The sequence below is a fragment of the Castor canadensis genome, chromosome 14, assembly GCF_047511655.1.
Source record: "Castor canadensis chromosome 14, mCasCan1.hap1v2, whole genome shotgun sequence".
NCBI lineage: Eukaryota > Metazoa > Chordata > Mammalia > Rodentia > Castoridae > Castor > Castor canadensis.
In genome coordinates, this window is record NC_133399.1 from 34274842 (window position 1) to 34300461 (window position 25620).

A 25620-nucleotide genomic window follows, 5' to 3' on the forward strand; every position below is an offset into this window, starting at 1 on the left:
GTAAAAATGTCGATACTCCCAAAAGTAATCTACATGTTTAATGCAATTCCCATCAAAATTCCAATGACATTCATTAAAGAGATTGAAAAATCTACCTTTAAATTTATATGGAAACACAAGAGGCCATGAATAGCTAAGGCAATACTCAGTCAAAAGAACAATGCTGGAGGTATCACAATACCTGACTTCAAACTATGTTACAAAGCAATAACAATAAAAACAGCATGGTACTGGCACAAAAACAGACATCAAGACCAGTGGTACAGAATTGAGGACCCAGATATGAAGCCAGACAACTATAACCAACTTGTCTTTGACAAAGGAGCTAAAAATATACGTTGGAGAAATAGCAGCCTCTTCAACAAAAACTGCTGGGAAAACTGGTTAGCAGCCTGCAAAAAACTGAAACTAGATCCATGTATATCACCCTATACCAATATTAACTCAAAATTTTGTTAGTGCATACAATTGGATGTTATTCAGCCATAAAGATAAATGAAATCCCATGACTTGCACCAGCATATATGACACTGGAGAATATTATTAAGTAAAACAGTGCAGGTGTAGTTTGAAAAATAACACAGGTTCCCCTCATATATTATGATTGATAAAATGATCTCATAGAAGTAGATAATAGAAGAGTACACATAGATTCTAGGAAGGTTAGGGAAGAGGAGCAGTAGTTTAAGTAATGGTTACTAAATTCCTTATGTAAGAAGAATAAGTTCTAAAATTCCATAATACAGTAGATTAACGATAATCTCCAACAATTTATTGTATATTTTAAATAAGTAGAAAAGAGAAGTTCAAAGACTCCCAGCACAGAAATCATAATTGTTTTAAGAGAGAAAAAAATTTGATCATTATACATACATACATATATACATACATATATATGTATGCATTGAATTATCATATTATAACCCATAAGTAAAAAAACAATGTTACATGTTAATTAAAAATGCTTTCTGCCTAGTATGCTGATGTATGCCTATAATACCAACACTTGGGAGATGGAGGCAGGAGGATTGCAAATTCAAGGCCACTTGGGCTATGTACCAAGGTAGTGTCTCAAAAATAAGCAAACAAAAGTTTCTGGATGAGAATTGGAAAGATGATCTGTGTCAGGAAGAAAGCAAAGAAAGATAATTCATTTTCTGTTTCCTTCTGTGTCTGTGATCCCCTCACAAGTAATCAGGAAGTGGGGGGAAGAAAGTAACTCATGAAGGAGAGGAATAAATCACTCTGGGTTTTTTCCTGGGCTTTCCCCATCTCTGAACTATTTATTAGGAAAGGTGAGAATTGTCATAATTATTTGAAAATTTTGAAGTTGAGACTTTTGTCTTTATGCAACTGTATGTATTCCCCTCATAGAGTGGAATACCTAAAATCTACCCAAATGGAGCGATGCACCATTTAAAGACAGGGAATGGTTCTGACAAACATGTAATTAGGAACTATTGCTGCTATGAAAACACAAGAGTGTGATTACAAAATCCATAGTAGTATTGAACACTATATCCAAGCTTTCTGACACACATATTTAGACTACACACACACACATGCACACTCCCCCACACACAAACAGCCTACTGTGCTTAGGACCATGATGATAAAAAACACAAAATTAAGTCAGGAACCAGAGGTATGACACCCACAGACATGAGGGTGCTGCCAAAAGGTGTTTAGAAAAATTGAAGTACATGTTAAAATAATAAAATGTGCATGAATTACACCTCCTATATGTTGTAACACTCTTGTGTGCTCTAAGTAGTTAAATTAGCTAGGTTCTCTGCTTGGCCATATGAGAATAAATTCATTTTTCTGATAAAAAGCATAAGATAAAATAAAATATACAGTATATTAAATACAGAAACAATACTTCTTTATTATCAAGTATGTATTAAACAAAATTTTGCATACAATGATTTCAGAACTGGTAGTACAGTAGATTTGGTTAAGCCATCACCACAGGCATTTAAGGTACTGCAGTATACACTACCACAGCTAACAGTATCATTAAGTAAAAAAAAGTTTTCAGTTTCATTACAATCTGTTGTGAATTCCATTGTAGATGAGTTCTCTCACTGGCCAAAACATTATTTTTCTGTTTCACAATTATATTTGAACTAATCTAACAATTCCTCTTTTACAAGTATGAAAAAAATAATAGAGGTGAATATTAAATAGAAACACAGGTATGGTATAGCACATGTAGAATTGTAACACAAGTGGACTGATTCCCAAAATTTCACCTTAAAAATATGATCTCTGGTCTCATATATGCAAGGACTTTGGTCAGGCTTTCTGATTCACTCATTACCTATTTCACTTTGGCGTTACTTATGGTGTAAGTCCAAAGCAGCTGATGCATCAGTGGAAAGGTGTCACTCTAGACATGAGGTGCCTCACAGCTCACATCATGTCCTCAGGCTGTAAATGAAAGGATTCATCATAGGGGTGACCACGGTGTACATCACTGAGGCAATGGCACTTTTTCTGGAGGAGTGGATACCGGTAGAAGTCAAGTAAACTCCAAAACTTGTTCCAGAGAACAAGGAAACAACAAGGAAGTGTGACCCACAGTTGGAGAAAGCTTAATGCTTTCCACCAACTGATGGAATTTTCAGGACAGAGGACACAATTTGAGTGTAGGAGAAAATTATGCCAGAGAGGGCAGCAACTCCCAAGAGGATGGCCAACACACACACCAGGATGTTATTCATGAGGATTTCAGAACAGGCAAGCCTGAGAATATCAACCAGTTCACAGAAAAAGTGAGGAATTCCCAGGTCTGTGCAGAATGAGAGCTGCAGTGCCATGAAAGTATGAAGCAGGGGAGCCAGGACACTAATGAGTGATAGAAGAACTAGGAGCACACAGACATTGGGGTTCATGATGACATTGTACCTCAGTGGATGACACATGGCCACAAACCGGTCATAGGCCATTATAGTCAGAAGCATATTATCTGTATTTCCAGAAATGATGTAAATAAACATCTGTGTCAGGCTGCCCACATAGGGTGAGGCTCTGTTGTGAGGATGGATGCCCACAATCATGTTTGGGACTGTGCTGGAGATGAAACAGATGTCAGGCAAGGACAGGTTGGAGAGGAAGAAGTACATGGGAGTGTGGAGATGGGAATCAGTGCCAACAGCCAGGATGATGAGCAGGTTCCCAAGCACAGTGATCACATTCATGGACAGGAACAGTCCAAAGATGATGGGATACAGGTCTGGATTCTCTGAGAGTCCCAGGAAAAGGAATACTGTAGTGTCTGAGAGATTTGCTGGATACATGTTGATGGATCTGACAGAAGATTAAAGTTATAAGAAATAACTCTAGAAAAACTTTCTTAATCTTGTCTGTGTTGGTAAATCAAAGCAGATAGTCTTTCTTTCTTACCACTCATTTCCCTTCTCCTTTTCTTGCGTTGAATTTCACTCAACAGATATTCCCCCAATCCACTCTCCTGTCCCAAATTTTCAATTGGCACATAATAATTGTATACTTTTATGAGGTTAAATGTTATATTCTCATGCATGGATACATTATTGTATAATGATCAAAACCACGTAAATATCATATGTACCATCTCATACATGTACCATTTCTTTCTGGAAAATGTATTCAAGTAGCTCTTTTCAAGATAAAAGTGCACTTTATAAAATAAAAAAGAACCTCTCTTCTAGACATTAAAACTGCATTATTCATTGTTGTTAGCTATAATAACCAAGGTTTATTTCCTACCTTTTCTTTTTCAAATACACTCACATATGTACCATAGACTAGAAAGACACATTACTCTTGTATTTTGTGTTACTGTAACAAACGCCTGAGAAAAATCAACTTATAAAGAGAAAGTGTTGGAAAGACTAGCAGGATGATGGTCAGCTGAGTGAATCTGATACTCTTATCTTCATGATTTCAGAAAAATACTTCAGATTCATGGCAGCATGGGTCTGATAACACTGCTTTATTTTTGGCAACTAAGAGACTACTAATACATAGGTTACACATAATGCTCAACAACCAACACTAATATTATTAGTTTTTGTTATTTATTCATATGTGCATACATTGTTTGGGCCATTTCTCCCCTTTTCTCCCATCCCCTGCCTCTCCCCCTACAACGTTTCCAATTTTGTTGAAGAGAGCACATAAGTAGTAATAAGAAAGACAAAGCATTTTTGCTAGTTGAGATAAGGATAACTATGTAGAGAGAGTCCTAGCATTGCTTCCATGCAGAAGTGTATTACAACCCGAATTGATTCATCTCTATCTGACCTTTTCACTAGTTCTTGATCACCTTCCCATATTGACCTCTGTTACTTTAAGGTTAATGTATTAGTTCCTCTGCAGTGGGGACATTAGATACTTTCATGTTTTGGGTTTCTTATCTATCCCCATTCCTCCCATAATGTGCTCTCCCCTTAGCATGTGACCCAAGTCCAACATTACGGCATTTGCCCTAGATCTAAGTCCACATATGAGAGAGAACATACAATTTTGGGTTTTCTGAGCCTGGGTAACCTCACTCAGAATGAAATATTATCATTCTCAACTATATTAGTTTTTTATAGCACGTAATAAAAAGAGCATCCCAGGAGCTAGGACAAGTAGGACCTGCTGGTCTGCCTTCTGGGAGGCCATTTTGCTCTTTCCTCCCTTTTTCTTTTTCATTGGTGGTTTCCTTTCTCCTGTCTTGGAACTTGGAAAAGCAAAATCTCAATACAGAGAACTGCAGAATAAGTCCTGCAAGTATCTGGGACATACTGGATCTGCCATAATTCATGGACATCAAGCTTACTGTGCTGCCCCTTCTCCTGTCCCAGAGCTGAGTGAAGCTGTAGCTCCACATCAAGTGCTCTGACAGGAGCCACAGTCCAGCGCAGTGGTAGGCAGATTGCATCCCCCCTCTGGACAAAACTGCTGGCCAAATATGCACAAAGAATATTTCACCTCTGTCTTGGGGGGTTGTGGAATCCTGAGCTGACCCAGCCTGTGCAAGGCAGGCAGCATGGCCACTTTCTGGTGAAAAGAAAACATTCCACTACCCTGGAGAAACTGGCAGTTAGCTCAAACTGACAAAGCCAAATTCCAGCTCCCAGGCCTGCCCATGGGCAGAAGGTACATACCAGCTCCTTGTAGGACCACTTTGGAGAGCCCGCCTGCACCCACCAAGGAAAGAATAGGCTCAAACTCCATAAGCTGATCCCCTCCAAAGCTGTCTGATAGGTAGGAGCAACATTCACTGCCACACAGTACAGCATACCAACCTGATGTCAGGGCAGAGACAGAGTGAGGCCCGGCCAAGAGTGTCAGCACCTAGATCTGAAATGAGTCCAGAACATTCATTGAACTGATTTTTTTATTTAGTTGTTTTACATTTCTTTGTTTTTCTTTTTCCAAAATATTTTTACCCATCTCCCTCTTACACTTTGTACAAATACCACTTTTCTTAGCCCTCCCTTGCTCCACTTTCCTTTTGCTCTTCCATTTTTTTTCTTTTCTCTTTTTCTTTCCATTCATTTTCTCTACTTTGTTCCTTTCTCCCCCTTTCCCCATACTTCTCTTACCTCCTTCACACTCACCATGCACTGAATATTCTATTATACTAACTTTACACATTATCCCCATCCTTGCTATCCATCTTCAATCCCAACAACTGAAAAATCTTACAGTATAAACAGACACCAAAACAATACATAGCCACTAAACCACCACTACTACAGAAGATTCTGAACAGAATCCTACACAGAGAAGATGAAAACAAACATAGCTATGAAAGAATGGAAATTATAATACCTCAAGAGAAGAGCAGACAACTAATCAAAGAGTAGCTTAGAATTATTTACCCATATAAAAACCCCTGCACATCAAAAACAACTAAGTGGCTGGAATCACTACACCTCTCAGTATTAACACTGAATGTGAATGGACTCAATTCCCTCACCAAAAGACACCAATTGGCAAACTGGATTAAAAAAGAAGACCTGAGAATCTGTTGTTCACAAGAAACCCATATTACAGACAGAAATAAACACTGCTTTAGTGTAAAAGGATGGAAGAAAATTTACAAAGTTAATGTCCCCTCAAAGCAGACAGAAGTAGCAATACTTTTATCAGATAAAGTAGACTTCAAACCTAAATTAGTCAGAAGAGACAAAGAAGGTCACTTCATACTAATAAAAGGAGCAATACCTCAAGGGGAGATAACAAAGGTTAACATATGTGCACCCAATGTTGGTGCACCTAGCTTCATTAAATATGCACTACTGGACTTACAAACACAGATGGACACCAATACATTGGTGATGGAACACTTCAGTACTCCTCTACTATCTAAGGATAAGTCATCTAGACATAAAATTTACAAAGAAAATCAATAATTGAATGACACCATAGATGTAATGGACCTTACAGACATCTACAGACTATTCAATCCAGCAACAGCACAATATACATTCTTCCAGCATTACACTTATCCAAAAACCTGATAAGTACACAACATGAAAAGAGAATTACAGCCCAATCTGTTTAATGAACATAGATACAAAATCATCAATAAAATATTGTAAAACTGAAATCAACATCATATCAAAAAGATCATATACCATGATCAAATTGGTTTCACCTTAGGGATGCAGGTATAGTTCAACATATGCAATACAGTATATTAACAGAAGCAATGACAAAAAACACATGGTTATCTCTATAGATGCAGAAAAAGCCTTCAATAAAATTGAACATCCCTTAATGATAAAAGCTCTGATGTATGTAGGAAAAGAAGGAATATACTTCAACATAATAAAGGCTATGCATGACAAGCCTATAGCCAACATCATACTAAATAGGGAAAAACTGAAAACATTTCCAATAAAGTCAAGAATGAGACAAGGGTGGCAAGTCTTTACACAACAATTCAACATACTTTTGGAATTCCTAATCAGAGTAATACAACAGGAAGAAGAAATAAAAGGAATACAAATTGGAAAGGAAGTAAGAAAACACCTATTTGCAGAAAACATGATTTTATACATGAAAGACCCAAAACACTCCACCAAAAACTCCTATACACCATAAACAGCTTCAGCAAAATAGCACGACACAAAATTAATTAAAAAAAAAAAACTACTCACCTTTCTATACACCAACAACGAACAGATTGAGAATATAGGAAAACAATTCCACTTAAAATAGCCTGAAAAAAATAAAATACCTAGCATTAAACTTAATGATGTGAAAGACTACAACAGTAAAACCATTGAAGAAAGAAATCAATGAAAATTACAGAAGATGGAATGATCTCCCATGCTCAGGAACTGGTCGAATCAACATTCTGAAAATAGCTATATTGCCAAAATCAATCCACATGTTCAATGTAATTCACATAAAAATTCCAATGATATTCATCACAGAGATTGAAAAATCAATCTGGAAGCACAAAAGACCACAGATAGCCCAGGTAATGCTGAGCAAATAGAGCAAAGCTGCAGGTATCACAATACCCAAGTTCATACTATACTACAGAGCCATAACAATAAAAATAGCATGGTACTGGCACAAAAACAGACATGGAGACCAGTAGAACAGAAGACCCAAATATATATCCATGCAGCTACACCCACATGATTTTTAACAAAAGCTGCAAAAGCATACCATGGAGGAATGACAGCCTGTTTAGCAAATGTTGCTGGGAAAACTAGATATCTGCATGCAGAAAACTGAAAGTAGACTTATGTCTGTCACTCTGTAAAAGTACAACTCAAAGTGGATCAAGAAACTTAATTTAAGACCTGAAACTTTGCTTTTTAAATTTTATTATGATATATTCTTTATATAGGAGGGGATTCATAATGACAATTTTTATTAGACTTATATTGTACATTAGTTACATTGCCCCCATTATATGTAACCTCAACTCCCTCCCTTCTCCACTTAAAACAACTGCAAGAGGTTTCTTTGTTCTGTTTCATATAGGTATATGAAGTACATCAACCACATATGCTCACCTTAATCTCCTTCATTCACTTCCCTCTCATTTGTACCCCTTGACACAGTGTACCTGTCTTACAGTCCTGTATTTCATGAGTAATATTTGAGTTGATGTTCACGGGGTTTCTCAATGTATCCCCACTGTGGGTATACTTTACTTTGACTCATTCAATCCCTTCCATTACTCTCCCTTACCCCTTTATCTCCTACCCCTCCATTTTGAACAACTTTCAATATATATCCTTAGATTCTCTACCTTCACAGATGTTATGTTTTCCAATATTAGTGATGCTCTATCATTCTCTTTTCCTATCATTCCTTCCTCATGTTCTATAGAGTAGTTCCACTATTACAAAATATATTCTATATATGAGTTTGTATGTGATCATGTTTACTTTTGTGTATGTGTTTTTCTTTTGGATCTACCTTCTATGTATGTGAGAAACATGTGACCTTTGTGTTTATAAGACTGACTTCACTTAACATGATGTATTCCAATTGTATCCATTGTGTATATGTACATTTTCTTGATCCATTCATCAGTTGTAGGCCACTTTTGTTGTTTTCAAAACTTGGCTATTGTGAATAGTGCGGCAATGAACATCAGTGTACAGATGTCTCTGTTGTATCCTGATTTACATGCCTTTGGGTAAATGCTCAGGAGTGCTATCACTGGATCATATGGCTGTTATATCTTTAATTTTTAAGGAATCTCCATACTGCTTCCATAGTGGTTGTACTAGTTTGCATTCTTACCAACAGTGATAAGGATTCTTGTTTCTCTGAAGCTAGTGTAGGAAAGAACAGGGAGGGAATACAGTGGTAAGCAGTAACTTCCTCAATAGAACTCAAAAGGTTCAGTAACTAAGAAAAAGGATTAACAAATGGGACTTCACGAAACTAAAAAGTTTCTGCACAAGAAAAGAAATGGTCTCTAAATTGAACAGGCTGCCCAAAGATAGGACATCTTTCCCAGCTATATAGCTGACAAGAAGCTGATAACCAGAATATACAAGGAGCTCAAAAAAACAAAACTCCACCAAAATTAATGACCCAATGAAGAAATAGGCAAATGAAATGAATAGAGCTTTGTCAAAGGACACAATCCAAATGGCTAAAAAACATATGAAGAAAAGCTTAGCATCTCTGGCCATAAAGGAATTGCAAATCAAAACCATGTTAAGATTCCATCTCACCCATTAAAATAGCTACTATCAAGAACACAAACAGCAACAAATATTGGCAAGTATGTGTGAAAAAGGAAAACTCATTCATTGCCTGTAGGAATATAAATTAAGTACAACCACTATGGAAAACTGTATGGAGGCTCCTTAAAAAACTAAAAATAGAACTTCCACATGATCCAGCAATTCTGCTTCTAAGATATACACAAAGGAATGTAAATCAGGTTACAACAAGGCACCTGCACACCCATGATTATTCACAATAGCTAAGCTATGGAAACAGCCATGATGACCCACTACTGATGATGGATCAAGAAAATGTGGTTTTTATACACAATAGAATTTTATTCAGCCACAAAATAGAATGAACTTTTGTAGTTTATATGTAAATGGATGGAACTGGAGAACATCATCATAAGTGAAGATAGCCAGGTGTAGAATGCCAAATGTCACATTTTTTTTCTCTTATATGTGGAACATAACTCTAATACAAATACAAGAATATTATGAAAAACAGGTCATGCTAAGGGAGGTCACATGTGAAGGGGAAGGGTAAGAGGAGGAAGTTAAGAAGGTGAATACAAATATGATGTACCTTCTACACAAGAATGAATATAAAAATTTTAAACCCGTTAAAACCACCATAAGAAAGTGATTAAGGCAGAAATATAACAAATAGAGATGAACGAAATTGTGCTATAACACATATAAATAAGGAAGTGCCACAAGAAAACTCCCTGTATAGCTATATTTAACTGTAAAAAATGTTCTCCACATCCTCCTCTCCTCTTTCTTATTCTTCTTTTTCTTCTTCTTCTAAACAAAATCTGAGACCAGAAATGCAGAACAGATCCTGTCTGGGGAGTCAGTTGGTCCATTGGGATGGGGTGGAGGTGAGGAAATGGTGAAGGGAGGTGAATATGATGCAAAGGCTGTGCATACATGTATGTTAATCAAAAAGGATATCCATTGAAACTATTCCAAGAATGGGGGAAAGAGGATGAATGAAAATGGTGGAGGCAGTGAATTCAAGTACAATATACTTAATATATTGTAAGAACTTCTATAAATGCCACAGTGTATACCAACACACCACAACAACAAAAAAAAAAGACAAAGGATTGCTTGGCTAAGGTTTCAAGGATGTGATTGGTTAGTACCATTGCCTTGGTCCTGTGGGGCTCACCATGGGTGGAGATCATGATGGAGTAAGACTTCCCTCATTAGAGCTAGAGAATGAAAGAGGGAAAGAAACCAGGATCCCAAAATTCCATTTGAGGGCATGGCTTGAGATGCCTTCGACACCTCCATCAGGCCCACTTTTTAAAGTTTCTGCCAAACGCCAACAGAGTAAGCAGATGACCGAGCCATTTAAATATGGGCCTTTGGGGGCATTCCATATTCCAACTATAGCAATTTCCCTCTCCCTTGTGTCTTTAAGGAAATAATTCTAGTACAAGATTATTAGTGCTATAATCTAGAATACAGCTTGGGAAAACAGTGTGGGGGCTGAATGTTGCTTATTGCTTGTTTTATAAATAATAAGTAAACTAACCACAGCCCATCCTTTATGCATTTTTATGGCTCTTTTTGTACCACAAAAGTAGAATTGAACTTTTGCTAGAAAACCTGAAACATTTACCATCTAGCATTTTACACCCCAAGTTTAGATATTTGAGTAGACTTAAGTTCAATTTTTGGCTAGTATACTTAAACATTTTCTTTTGGAAATGCATATGCCCACTTGCCTTGATTCTTAATTATTGTAGACACAGTAGCTCATTAAGTTACAAAATGTCAACATTCTGATTCTTTGCTCATTTGTGTGCTGAAATATGTACTAAATTGGAACTTTGCTGATTTAAACAAATGTTCACCTTAAGGTGGACTTCTTTTATAAAGGAAACATTCATCTTTCTGCATTCATCACGTTTAAAAGGTAAGGAATTACAAGGCTATAGGTGTAGCTCAGTGTTAATGTACTTCCTTAGTATGTATAAGGCCCTTTATTCAAACTCTAGTTCTGAAAAATAATAATATTACATTGCAATTGCCTATGCCAATAATTATATTGACAGTTATTTAATTAATATTGTATTGTATAATTTATTATTTTGTTGTATTATGTACTATTAATATTTTTCAGCCTATACATTTACCTACCAATTTGAAATTCACAATAAAAACAATAGATTGTACTTTAGAATCATCCAACTATGAACTTGAATTTTAAATACACTTGACATATTTCACTGATGTTTTTCATCTTCTCAAACTGTCCTTTCTTTAGCCATTGCAACCTCCTCACTTTTTCTCCTGATGCTTTCTCAAATGAACCAATCAATCCCGTGTTTTCCTTAACCTAACATGAAGGACATTCTCTGGTGATCTTGTGCATATCCTGTCTAAGAACCAGAGCCAGCATTTCATCCAAGGAGTCCTGCTTCATTTCAGTGATAAATGCTACCCAGAAACCCAAGTCTGGACACAAGGGAGCTCTCATTGCACCGGGTTAATCATTGTTTTTAAGCTCTTTTTATTGTAGAGTAACAAAATAAGTTTCTTAAAATCATTTCCTTTTTTATTAGTAGTAAGTCCTTCTCACAAGATACCTTCTATTTATATTTAATAATTGAGTCCTAAAAATTGCCTTTTGACTAACCAATCTTGCAAATAATGTAAAGGCAATATTAACTTTCACCACATGTTAATAATATTGATATTTTAAAATATTAGATCATTTAATCCTTTCATAGGGCTTAAAGGTTAGGTATCATCTCATTCATTTATCATTGAGAACACTGGACACTGGATGGTTTAGAACCTACCCAAAGATACCGCTAATGAGGTTAGTGCCATGATTTGGCATCAGAACACCTAACCCCAGAGCTGGAACACTGAGTCATTATGAGGTACTACCTAAATCAACTCAGAACTCAGCTTCCTATGAAGTAATTCAGGTTCCATGTTATCCCCTAGAGCTAGTCTGACTTCCTAGTGAACAATAGCCCAAGCTCATTCCCTGGTCTTCAGCTATTCACTCACTGGGTCAAGGTAGTGTGTTTGACACACTCAGATGACAAAATATCTGGTGTCAAGATTAAACAGGGCACAGCTTCAAGATCTGAGGTCAAAATAAGAAATTGATGCTTGATCAAAGAAGTCTTGTATGAATTTTCTGTGATAGAAATAGGGAAGAGGTGGTAGGGGAAGAAGGAGGGAGGGAAGGAAAGAGGAAGGGAGAGAAAGAGAGAGAGAGATACATTGCTATGACTTTCTCTATATCATTGAATTCCAAAATAGCCTTCTCTGAAGCTAATTCCCCCTAGAGAATTATATATAAATGGTCATAATCAAGCCAAATTAAGTAACAACCCCTAATGTATGTGGTTTCCAGAGTCCTAGGGAAAGCATGTCTCATTAACTTTGATATCCAGGCAGCTTAGCAACATAGGCACATTTTCAGAAAGAATGTTGGAAGGATGAAAGTGAAGTTGTTGCAAATATACCTGGAAAGGGGCTATTGAAGTGGCTTATGTGGTGGAGTGCTTGCCTAGCAAGTGTGAAGCTCTGAGTTCAAATCTAAGGTCCACAAAAAAAAGGAAAATATACCTGGACAATCATCTTTTTATGATGCTGGGACATACAAAAATAAGTGCAACATTTTTGGCACAATTTTTACAATATATTTACATGAAACCTCAGAATGGGACCAAGGGTGTAATGGTAGAGTGCTTGCCTAACATGCATGAGCTCTGGTTCCATTCTCAGGACCGCAAAGAAAGAAAAACCTCAGACTAGTGTTAACATTTGCGTTTTATACATATGATAACACAGCCCTTGAAGGTATTTCTAAAACACACATATTCATTTCTGTTCATCATTCCTTGCCACATGAATGGAGATTTTAAAAAGTCAATATTGTAAAATAAGTACTTAATGGAAGGCATAATAATTAAACTTCAAAGTAGACTCACGATCTAGACAGAACAGTCTGGTTTTTTTGTCTTTGTGTATCACTTTCCTCTTACTACAGTTTGTGAGAAAAAGAATCAGTTCCCTCTAATCCACTATCATTTGTCACTCTTATTTTTCTTAATTCATGTCTTCCATTTGTGTCACATATAATTGTGGACAAACGTCAAGACTCAGGTCTGGCTGGGTGCCAGTGACTCACATCTGTAATCCTAGCTACTAAGGAGGCAAGATCTTGAGGTTTGCACCCAGCAAATAGTTCCTGAAACTCTATCTAAAGAAAATCTATCACAAAAAATGGAAAGTGGAGTAGCTAAAAAGGTAAAAGTGAGGTCCTGGGTTCAAACCTCTGTGCTGCCAAAAAAAGTGTCCGATCTGGATAAGACCATCTCTCCCATTTTCAGGTTCAGCCGCCTCATTCTTTGATTCAGATGAACATGGAGCCTCGGCACTGATCCCTGGAGAAACTCAGCAGAGACCAGCACACAACCAGCTCTAAACACCTCCTGTACTCTATGATTTAGAGGCATCCTAGGGCTATGAAAAGTGGCAATAAAGAATCAGTGTGGTTCACAGCTACAGCTGTGCTCATAAGTTTTCAGATGGAAATGAGAGATTTATTGGGAGTTGGATTGAAAAACATTCATTTTATACACTTGAAAAGAAATTTGTCTACAGTTTTTAATTCCCTGAATCTTGGTGGCTCATTTAAAAGGTGATGAACTAGTTATCTGATGCAGAAATTTTTATTGCAGCACGGAATTCAGGCTGTGATGTGGAATTCTTGGATGATTTTAGCCAGATTTATAGTGAGAATTAGAAGTAAAAAATCAGAGTGGAAATATTTTTAAAATATGCAATTTGGCTAATAAAGAATCAGGGATGCGGATGCTGAAGAGATTGCCATAATTAAAAATAAATCACACACTTTGCACCGGGACAAGAGGAAAGATAAAATCATCTCATGAGTTGGCTATCCACCCGTCATAGGATCAAGGATATAAATGTATGTTTTCAATTGATAGACGTCACTTTAAGAAGAGAGCTGTGGGCTGCCTTGCTAACACAAAGTCATCTATGGAAATGGTTCTTTGATGTTCATTTCACATGCTTAGCTGTCCACTCACTTTTTGGTTACTGCAGCTCTGTTCCAAGTGTGCCCAGTCATGGGCAGAGCTGGTGTTTCCTTGGCATCAAGTGGATGAACCTTCTTTTGAAGACATGCCAAATGCAAGAGCTCTGTGGTCACAGAGGTTTCCACAATAATTCCAATGGCAGGCCTGGAAGACAAGCTAATGTGTGGCAGAGTTGAAATTCTTATGGGCAGTGTGATGTGTGAAGCTTTAAGCAAGCTTAACTTACATTATTTAGTGCTTGCTTACAATTTCTCACCTGTTTCAGTTTTTTAACTTGACTGATATGAATGGTATATTATATAGCTACATTAGGGATTCCTCACCAAAGGCTTAACATAAAAATTCCTATTTTATTTGCATTCTAAACACTGAGGACATTTCGTTTCTATGTATAAAATATTTACTGTGTGGTTTCTCCATAAAATGTGTTTGTGGCAGTGCTGTGAGTCTTCTTCAAATAAATGATATTTAGAGAGTCTCTTGTTTTCTGTTGATGAAAGAAGTATGATATAATAACTTACCTCAATCAATGACTTTTTCATGATTTCATTTCATGTTATGTGAAATATTTTGCCAGTTTTATGGAGGATAAGAAGTTATGCCATGTGAATCTTCCTTCTTTCCAGTCAATCTTTTTTTCCAAATTATCTTGAGTGAGTTGTGATATGGGGGCCATAAGGAGAGTCATCCCATCTGCATATATTGGGAAAAGCAGCATGTTCAAAAAAATGGTAGTCACCTCTCCCTCATCTGCAAAGGACAAGTTACAATACCGCAAGGGGATGCTTAAAACTGATAGTACCAAACCTAACATATCTGCATTCTTTCTTCTACATATAATGCTGTAATAAACTTTCACCTTTGTATTTAAAGGAAGCATATTAGCATATCAAAAATGCTAAAAAAACTTGAACATTGTTATGCAAAATAAGAATAATTTGTATGCAAGCATGTGATACTACTGCATTTAGTCAATCATAGAGACAGGTAGGGTATACAGTATGGATAGGCTGGACAATGAGATGATTTACATCCAGGACAGGATAGAGCATGATGACACAGGTTTCATCATGGTGTCCATAACTGGGCAAGCATGGGTCATATGACCTGTGGAATGTACACCAAAAACCACCACAAAACTGTGACAAATGAATGTTCATCCTTTGGACATAGACCACGTGTGATGGTGCTATCAACAAACCGATTGTCACCAGTTATGAATGGATAAAGCAAAAATAAGCCTGTAGGAGTACAAATTGTCTAATGGGTTTGTGAGCCATGCATGGAAGTGAACAGCTCTAGTTCCAGATAATTGGGAGGTTAAGGAAGGACATTTGCTTGAACTAGGAGTTTCAGGCCAGCATGGACTACATAGTGAGATTAGTTTGAAAAATGACTAAAAGACAACTGGGGGATATGGCTCACTATCACCCCTTAGCAAGCATAAGGCCCTGAATTCAATCCCAGTACCACCAAAAGCAAGCAAATAAAGAAACAAATAAGACACCGAAGACCTTGACAAAAATCACTCTCCCACTAAAACAAAGGATGAGCAAACAACAAAAATCAACTTGTTCAGAGCAGTCAAATCAGGGTGTTTGAGCCCAGACTTTCTTTGGTGGGATGGGCCATTTGGTACAGGTGGATTCTCCAAAGTGGCCCCATGAAGAGCTGGTATGTGAGCACTTACCAGCATCTACTGGCCACAGGGTAGGCCTGGGAACTAGAATTGAGCTTTTTGGTCCACCACTTTTCTTTTGGAAGTTTGTCACTTTATGTTCACTACCATTTTCTCCAAGGTGGTGGAATGTTTTGTTTTCACAAGAAAATGGCTGTGCTGCCCCAGCCCCACACAGGTGGGGCAAGAGAAATTATGGAATTTTCATAAGAAACATATTCTGTGAAAATTTAACTTGTGATTATAGTCATCTCTGGTTATCCTTGGTGGAATGCTCTATGAACCCACTGGTACTCAATCATCGTATATAAAATAGTGTAGAATTTGCATATGATCCATTACATAAATCTTCCCATAAATTTATCTTCTCTAGATGACTTGTAATGTCTAGTATAATATAAATGTTATATAAGCATTGTTACATAGCATTTATCATGAAATAATGAAAAGAAAATATATACACATATTTAGAACAGAGTTTTATTTATTTAATTTTATTTTTGCAGTGCTAGGGATAAAACTCAGGTTTTGTATTTAATAGATAAGAGCCATATAACCATCTAGGAGTTACAAGTGTTCTAGCTCTAATGTTAGTTTTTGGGCATTCTTTGGTTCAATGTGAGGTGTAGAACTCATGGATGAGAGGTCAATTGTTTCTCAGAATCCCTCATTCTCCAGTTCAGTGGCACATTCATCAAAAGCCAGCATCCTCAGAGTCAGCACAAATCTGTCCATTTTTATGTGCTCTCTTTAAAACACCAGCACCTTTCAGAACTTGCAGCTTCCTAGAAAATATCTGTTTCAGTAGAATAATAAAACACCCTCAGATTATAAAAAAGGGGGAAGAGAAATAAGAAAGTAATAGAAAGAGTGAATTTGACTAAAGCATGTTTTCTGTGTGTATGGGCAGAGTACAGTGAAATACCTTTGGACAACTTGTTTACACCAATAAAAAATGAAAAATGAGGTTTTACCTCCAAGGTACAGATGGAGAGTTTGAGGCTAGCCTGTAAAATAGTGGATGAGAGATATTCAACTACTTTCTTGTGTCTCCAGAAATCTGAGCCAAAACATCTGGTATGTGGCTGCAAGAAGAGGTGAACATGGAAAAGCATGAGCGTGCAACAATAAATGTGATAAAAGTTGAATCAAGGAGGAATACAAGGATCATGCATAACCATTATAATGGATGTTTATGAAAACTCTACAGCCAATGTTATACTGAGTAGGGAAAATCTGTATAAGGAAAAACCAAAAGCATTTCCATTAAAATAAAATATGTTATAAAAATGTGCACTATATTCAGTCCTCCCAAATATAATATTTGAAATCTTAGCTCCAGCAATAAGTTAAGATAAGTAAAAGTTATACAATTATGAAAGGCAGAAGTGAAAGGATCTGTATTTGAAGATGATGATATCTCACACATATAAGAACCCAAGCACTCTACCAGAAGATTCATAGATCTGATAAACACTTTCAGCAAAGTATCAGGATAAAAAAATAAACCAACATACAGAGGATCAAGGCAAGATAGTGATGGAGTGGCATTCCCCAGCATTCTTCCTCACTGTCAGTCATACTGAATACCATTTATTATAGTTGATTCCCTACACCACTGAGCTGGTTGGCACTGATGCAAAATAGCTTTGAATACATCCATATCTTACAAACATGCTGGTAAACACAAATAACACAGGTCCACAATCTGGCACCAAGAAGCTGCAGCAGCCAGGGTAGAGAAGCCACATGGGCCTGAGCAAAGAAGCCATGGTGGGTGTCTAGAGTGGAGAAGCCAAAGCAGGTTTCCAGGGCAAAGAAGTAGTAGTGGGTACGCCAGGGTGGAAAAACCATAGTGGGCAACTGGGGCTGATGAAAAGGAAAGGAATTGTATATGTGGGTTTAGTTATTGAGTGCAAGGGTACAGCTTTCCACAGCCAAGTTGGAGAGATAAAGAATTTAAAAAATTCATGTCAATTTCCTCAACTATGCATCCTGATAATTTTAATACAAAGGACATACCCCTCACCATGTATTAGGTTCACTGATCAGCTATGTATATTGATGACATATTTTAATGTTTCTGTGTGTAAAAATTGGAACCACCAGTCACCATTCAGGTCTCAGCTCTGGATCAAAGTTTAGTGACTTCTACTTAAAAATATCAAAAATTCAAAAAAAATCCCATCATCAAGCCAACAGTAGCTTGACTTTCTCCTTGGGTGCTTCTCTGAAACGTACAATTGTAAATCCAGCCATGAATCTATACAGTGAACAACTGTTGAGTTGACCCTTATTTCTCAACTAAAGAAGTTCTATACAGAAGCATGAAAGTAGACTCCTACATATCACCAGTTACAAATATCAACTCAAAATAGATTAATAGACTTAAATGTAAAGCCAAAGCTATAAAACTTGTATGCAAAAACAGAGGAAATGTTTGTGTCTGTGTAATAAAAAATAATTTTTGAAATTATTTCCAACACAGTCTACAAAACTAAGCAATATTAAACTAGACTATCTAAACTAAAAAGTTTGTGAAAAATACAGGAGAAAATCAAGAGACAAGAGGAAAACTACAGAATATAAAAAATAGTTGCCAACTACACCTCTGATAAGGGGATAATATCCAGAATATATAAAGTTCACAAATAAGTAAGAATTAAAAAATAACCCAATTAAAATGAGGTAAAGCTATGAATAGGTATTTCTCAAAAAAGGCATACAAGTTAAGGGGAGAAATATGAAACAATGCTCAATATATTCAATTAGATGTTTGTAAATCAAAACCACCTCAAAATACCAGATCATCCCAGTTAGAAAGGCTATTAAGAAAAATACAAATAATAATAATAAGTGCTAGTGAGGATGCAGAGAACATGGAAGCTTTGTGCACTGTTAGTGACAATGTATGTTAGTACATTGACTCTAGCATTATAGAAAAAGAAATGATTAGCCTATAGCTCATTACAGAGAACAGTATGGATGTTCATAAAAAAACTGAAAACAGAAACAGTGGTGAGTATATATGCAAGAGATGTGAAATAACATGATGGAAAATTGCATATGGTCCCATGTTACTGCAGTGCTATGCAAAATAGGCAGGATATAGAATCAACCTAAATGTTCATAACACAGGGAAAGATAAAAGAAAATGTGCAATATATGAAAAAATGAAATAGCATGCAGCCATTAGACATGAACTCCTGTCATTGGTGGCAATATGAATGGACCTGGAGAACAAAATGTTAAATGACATAAGTGAAGCACAGAAAAAAATATATTGTGATCTCACTTAGAAGAGGAAAGTAAGTTGACCTCATAGAAATGGAGAGGAGAATAAAAGTCACCAGAGACTGGAGAGAAAAAACTTAAAGTGGAGAGGGAGAAGTCATTCAACAGGTGCAATGTAACTGAGAAGAGAAGTAAGTGTTGATGTTTAACGTCACAAAAGTGTGAATATAATTAACAGTAACATGTTATATATTTCAAAACAGAAGAGAAATATGTGACCATACACACTACAAATGAAAAATGTTTGAGGGCATGAATATGTTAATTACCATGAATTAATTACTACCTAATGGGCACAAGAACCTAAACTTCACAATGTACCTTAGGAACATATAAAACTATTATGAGTCAATAAAATAAAAATAAGTGTATGTTACTGAAGAAAGGAGTTCTGTGCCTGTGTTTGGCACTAATTTCCTCATAGCACATTTAGTCCCCTTTTTTGCAGTACTGGGGTTAGAACCCAGGGTCTCATGTATGCTTGGCAATTGCTGCACCACTGAGCTATATCCCCAGTCTATTCAGTGCATTTCAATGAAAGCAGGTAGTCTCCTTGACCTTGGCAAACTCACAATGATATGTTTAATAGTTTTTTTATTTTTGTGTACTGTGATCATTTCACCATCATTTTTTAATTTTGCTTTTCTCTGTGGTTCCTGGAGAAAGTAAAATTGTTTTATATTTGCGTGATGATTTTATACATGTTGTCTGCTATTCCACTCTTTAAAATTGAATGAGCTGCAAATTATGAGAAAAGTCATCTTAGTGCCATTTTGCAGTAAATTATAAATAATTACCTTGAAAATGTTAATAGTTTGAGATGATGCACTATTACATACATTAATTAACACACTGACATATTGAAATTCTTCAATAGAAATGGTTAAAGTGCACATCAACATGAGGAACATTTCTATCTAGTAAATGATGACTAGAATCTGACCAAATTTAGAGACATCATAGAACTGCCATATATTGACTCATGATTAAATTAAACTTCCCTTTATTAAAAATAGAGAAGCATAATTTGAGCACAAAGTATCATTCTGTAAAAGAAATTATTAAAACTATGTTGATAATATATAATGAATTTCAAAAAAACATTTAATGAAATTCCAACCAAGGGGTAATTTGAAGTCATAAGGAGTTAAACAAACTAAAATTTGTGGAAAGTATTTTTTAAAACATAACTTTAGTCAACATCAAACTTACATAAAGAAACACTGCAAAGAGTGGATATACTTTGTATATGTGTAAGACATTAGAACAAAGAAAACTGTTGGAGTTGTTCTAAAAAGGGGGCAGAGGATGAACAAAATGATATAGGGGGTGAATCTATTAAGGTACATTGTAACTACTTATTTAATTATCTCAATGAAACCCCCTATACATCTAATATGTGCTAATGAAAATGCAAAAAAATTAAACTTTTTCTTTGCATTTAGAAAATATCTTAGCTAATATTAATTATTATTTAGATATAATCTGTAGGTATATATTTTTACATAAAAAGAGGAATCGGTCTTCCTGATATCAGTAATTATATAGAGATTCTTTCACTTGTAATTTTAAAGGAACATTGGGATGTATTAGAGAAGTGGTATTGCATGCAAGGCTCATGGAATGAAGATGAACAGAAACAATGGAGAGAATTAGATGGCATACACCTGGCCTCAGGGGTCAAAACTACAGCCTTCCTGATATCCTCACTTCTGTAGAATTGACCTGTGGGGATATCCAATCCTGGATAAGAATTTTGGCAAAATAGCTGGCCTAATGAGGAACTTTGGATACTGAGCCCCCAGGGATATCTATACAGTAAGAAAAGAATGAGCCTGTGACCACCACACTGAACAGAGCTTCCAGAGTCAGGAAACAACACCTGTGCCTCTTGCTATAGATGGTTCTTCCTGACCAGGATTCTGATGACTCATTCATTCTGCCTGCCTTTCCTGAGGACTCATCTTCCATCTTCAGTATCCAGGGGAGGTTCAAACAGCATTCCTTTGAAACTGAATTCTCTTAATACTTTGGAAGTGAGTTCAGGTGTGGTCCTTGTATATACACTTATTATATACAAGGATTATATAAATGATTTATGTATGTGCATTATAATATACATGGATTGCACTTGAACTCACAAGTATATTTTTTACTTCATTTAAATCTCTATACATTTTCTCATACACGCCTGCCAGATAATCTCTGTATCACTGATAGGACTTTTCTTATTGTCCTAAGTTATCATCATTCCCAGAAGGAGTTTAAGCACTTAAACACTTCCCTGCTATTTGCATTGATCATGCTAAGGGTGGTCTCTCTCTTTCCATAATCTACAATTGCGCTGACACATTGCTTCTTTCTAAGGAATGAATAATACCATATGCAATGTCGATGACAGTAAAAAGTAACCCGAAAGATAATGCCAGTATGAGATCCCATATGGTGAGCACTTTTCTGGGTGTCTTTGTTGCATGCATTTGTCTTCAGGAAGCATTGCCAAATTTAACTTATAGCTTCACTGAAGAATAATTGAACAAAATATATATAAATTCAAGGTGCAAAACCTAATGGATTGATGTACAGGATCATAGCCAAATGACTATTGCAATCAAGGCGATTAATACACCACCATATACTTCCATTTTTCTAACAGAACATTCAGAAATTTCATACAGGTGATGACTTTTACCCATGACAAAGCATGGGCTGGGGGCTTGATGACATTCAGGGTGTGTGACTCCATATCATCTAAATGTTGTCGTAGTACATCTAATTCATTTGAAGTCAAAGACTACTGTTCCACAAGGACAGTCCATGTAGGATCCTTATTCTGTTCTGTAAATTTTTGTTAATGACTACCAAGAAGTTGTTTTCATTTTTATATGTTTCCTTATGTCTCTATGCATTTCATTTTGTTTCTTATTACGATACATTTTGGAGATATTGGAGTTTGAACTCTGGGTTTTCTGTTTGTTAGGCAGGCATGCTATTGCTTGAGCCCGGCCTCAAGCTATTTTTGCTTTGGTTATTTTGAGAGCACATCCTCCTTTTTGTCCCTAGGCAACCATGGACCATGGTCCTCTTGTTTTACACTTCCATTTGTCAGTGGAATTATAGGCCAGTGCCATCACATTCAACTTTGAGATGGGATCTCACATTAATTTTTGCCCACATTGGCCTGGAAACTAAACCAACCTTATCTCAGCCTCTCATGTAGCTTGGGATGTTTTGTGCAAGCTACTGCTCCCAGCTGTTCATTGAGAAGGGAGTCTTCTGACATCTCTGTCTCACCTGGCCATGAACTTTGATCCTCCTAACTTCAGCTTCCCAAGGAACTAGGATTACAAGGGTGAACCAACATGCCCAGCTTAGATGATTTTTAAAAAATAGAATGCTCCCTATAAACTAAGGGAATAATTTTATTTGGAAGAGAGAAGGAATCATACACACAGAGTTGTCCATATTCTGCTATAATTAATTTTAAAGGGCTGCCTTGCATTTCCATAGGGTAACTTTATCAACTTCAAGAATAGAGACAATATGTTCTAATCTTTGAGCAGGTCCACTTGGATGGATGGCATCCATGTGCAGAAAATAATTTCATGGGAAGAGATAATAAACATTTCACATGAGGGAAAGACAGGCTTTGGTCAGGAAGAAAATATTAACATTGTAAAGTAAATTATGATTCATGAGAACATTTCAGAATGGTCGAACTAAATTATCAAGAGGCTTTAACTCATCAATCAGAATATCTGAACTCAAAGATGGTCTTTGATCTCTCATCCCAGACATAACATAACATAGTATATTTTCTCCTGAGTACACGTTGTGATGGTAAAAATTAACACATCTGCAATTTGAAAAGAACTTCAGATAATTATGAAGCAAACTAAAGTTAGGAAAACTTTAGCAGTAAGATTTTAAAATATCTCTCTACTCTTTTTTGACTTCACAGACTAATTATGATTGAAAAACATGGCTTCTAATTTGTTTTATTCTCATAATTTAGCACAAAGAATACACAGTGTTGGTATTCAATGAGAAGTATTATTTAGGTAAAGACAATAGATGGGAGGATGAATGGGTGAGGAGAGAAGGAGGGCGGGTAATAGAGAAATATATCAACTATTCACGAGTTCACAATAATCATAAGATAGTTTCTACTTTTATAAACTAGCTCTCTAAATTCAGCATGCGCCACAGCCATATACAGGGATTGCTGAACCTCACACTGGAGACCTCACCTCAAGATAGCATCAATAGGAAGTTTGTAGTGTGGAACAATAACTTGCATTAATAATATCTTCTTACTTGCTGCTGCTTCTTTTGGCATGCACTTTATGATCTTTTCACTCCACTTTTTCCAACAAATTCCTCAAAACATGGAACCCAGAAACAAAACAGCTATTCCAGAATTTCTTCTCCTGGAACTGACATATTATCCAGAATTACAAGCCCTCATTTTCAGTGTGTTCCTGTCCATGTACCTGGTCACCATACTGGGAAACTTGCTCATCATCCTGGCTATCAGCTGTCAATCCCACCTCAACACGCCCATGTACTTCTTCTTATTCTATGTGTCCTTTAATGACATCTGTTTAAGCACAACCACCACAATCCCAAAGATCCAAGCACAGGACCAGAGCATCACTTTACATTGGCTGTCTCACTCAGGTCTGCTTTGTCATCGTTTCTGTACTCTTTGAAAATTGTCTCCTCACAGCAATGGCCTATGACCACTATGTGGCCATTTGTGAACCCCTGAGTTACATAGTTATCAGGAACCCCTGTCTTTGTATCATGCTGGTTCTACTCAGCCTGTCCATTTGCATTTTTGAATAGCCTCTTCCAGAGTCAGATGGTGTTGCAGTTATCCTTCTGTATAGAATTGGAAATCTTCTACTTCTTCTGTGAACTTGCCCAGGTTATAAATGTAGACTGTTCTGACACTCTCAATAATATCTGTTATTTGTTGTGATGATCATATTTGGTGGTATTGCTCTCTGCGGAATGGTTTTCTCTTATGTCCCCTTTGTGTCATCTGTCTTGAGAATGCCATCATCGGAAGGAAAATATAAAGCCTTTTCTATCTGTGTGTCTCACTTGTCTGTTGTTTTCTTGTTTTATGGGACAGGTTTTTGGGTGTACATTAGCTCTTCAACTACTGACTTACCCAGAAAAACTGCAGTGGCTTCAGTGATGCATTCTGTAGTCCCTCAAATGCTGAATCCTTTATCTACAGTCCAAGGAACAAGGACGTTCAGGAAGCACTGAGGAAACTTATCAATAGGACCAATTCTCTTCTATGATGTGTGAGTTGCTTTTGACTTAAGATTAAGTCGTAGTACTAGACTCCTGATGAATCAAATTATCTGAACCTTCTGTCACTATAGTCTTCTATGATAGTCTTTAAGATAATGATATAACACAATTACAAGGGAAAGTAACTTGCTTTGAAACCTGCTAGTTCTACTTGTGTCATTGTGTGAGGTTTAAGTCCTGACTTCAGTTCTTTAAACACTATTTATTGCAGCTTCCACAGAAGAGGAGCCTGAAGCATGAGTTCTGTTGTCAGCAAAGTTGGTGTGATGCATTCTTAGAAACACATACATTTGAGCAAGTGAAGGGACTATAAACATATTTACGCAGAGCAGTGGTCCTATCTAGACAATATCTTCCATCTGATCATGTGGTAGCACCAAATAAATTGGATCCTTGGATTAGGTGTACATTGGACATTCAATTGCTGTAAAAAAGTTTTGAAGGTCTGTCAATCATAATCCACAATCTTCTGATGTAAAAATAGCATCACCACATTCAGTGCCATCATATATTCAGATGGCATAATTAGATGGTGTCAGGGTTTTGAGATGACTGTGAGTCAGTGGAAACAGATCAATGAAGGCTTCTTCAGTCCTAATAAGAAAAATCTAATCCCTCCCTCCCTTCCCCTCCCCTCTCCCATCTCTCTTCCTCTCTCTCCTTTTTTTATATTTCATCTGTGGGTGGTACTGAGGATTACATCATTTAATTGATGTGCATTTCTCTCATTATGAGTTTCAGAATCATTTAAATAGCATGAATTATTTGCTAACTTTTTCTCTTGTGAAATATATGTGTTTATGGTATTTCATGAACCTTATCTTTTGTACTGTTTCCTAGTATTTCTTCATTTAATTGTAATGGCTGATCTAGTTACTCATAAATGGCAAATGTTATCTTTAGGCGTGTGTACTCTTTGCATGTATATTATAGTATTTAGTAGATGCCCTCAAGTGCTAAGTTTTAATGTGTATTGAATTGTTAATATTTTCGCTAAAGGTCTTTGCTCAATAGGTATTTAAAT

General features: G+C 36.5%; 2 pseudogenes; one reads left to right on the top strand and one right to left on the bottom strand.

Moving 5' to 3' along the window:
- Positions 1–2420: 2420 nt before the first annotated feature.
- Positions 2421–3302, bottom strand: LOC109699773 (olfactory receptor 7G3-like; annotated as a pseudogene).
- A 20354-nt stretch (positions 3303–23656) lies between these two features.
- On the top strand, positions 23657–24548 carry LOC141416238 (olfactory receptor 7G2-like; annotated as a pseudogene).
- The last annotated feature ends 1072 nt before the right edge of the window (positions 24549–25620 follow it).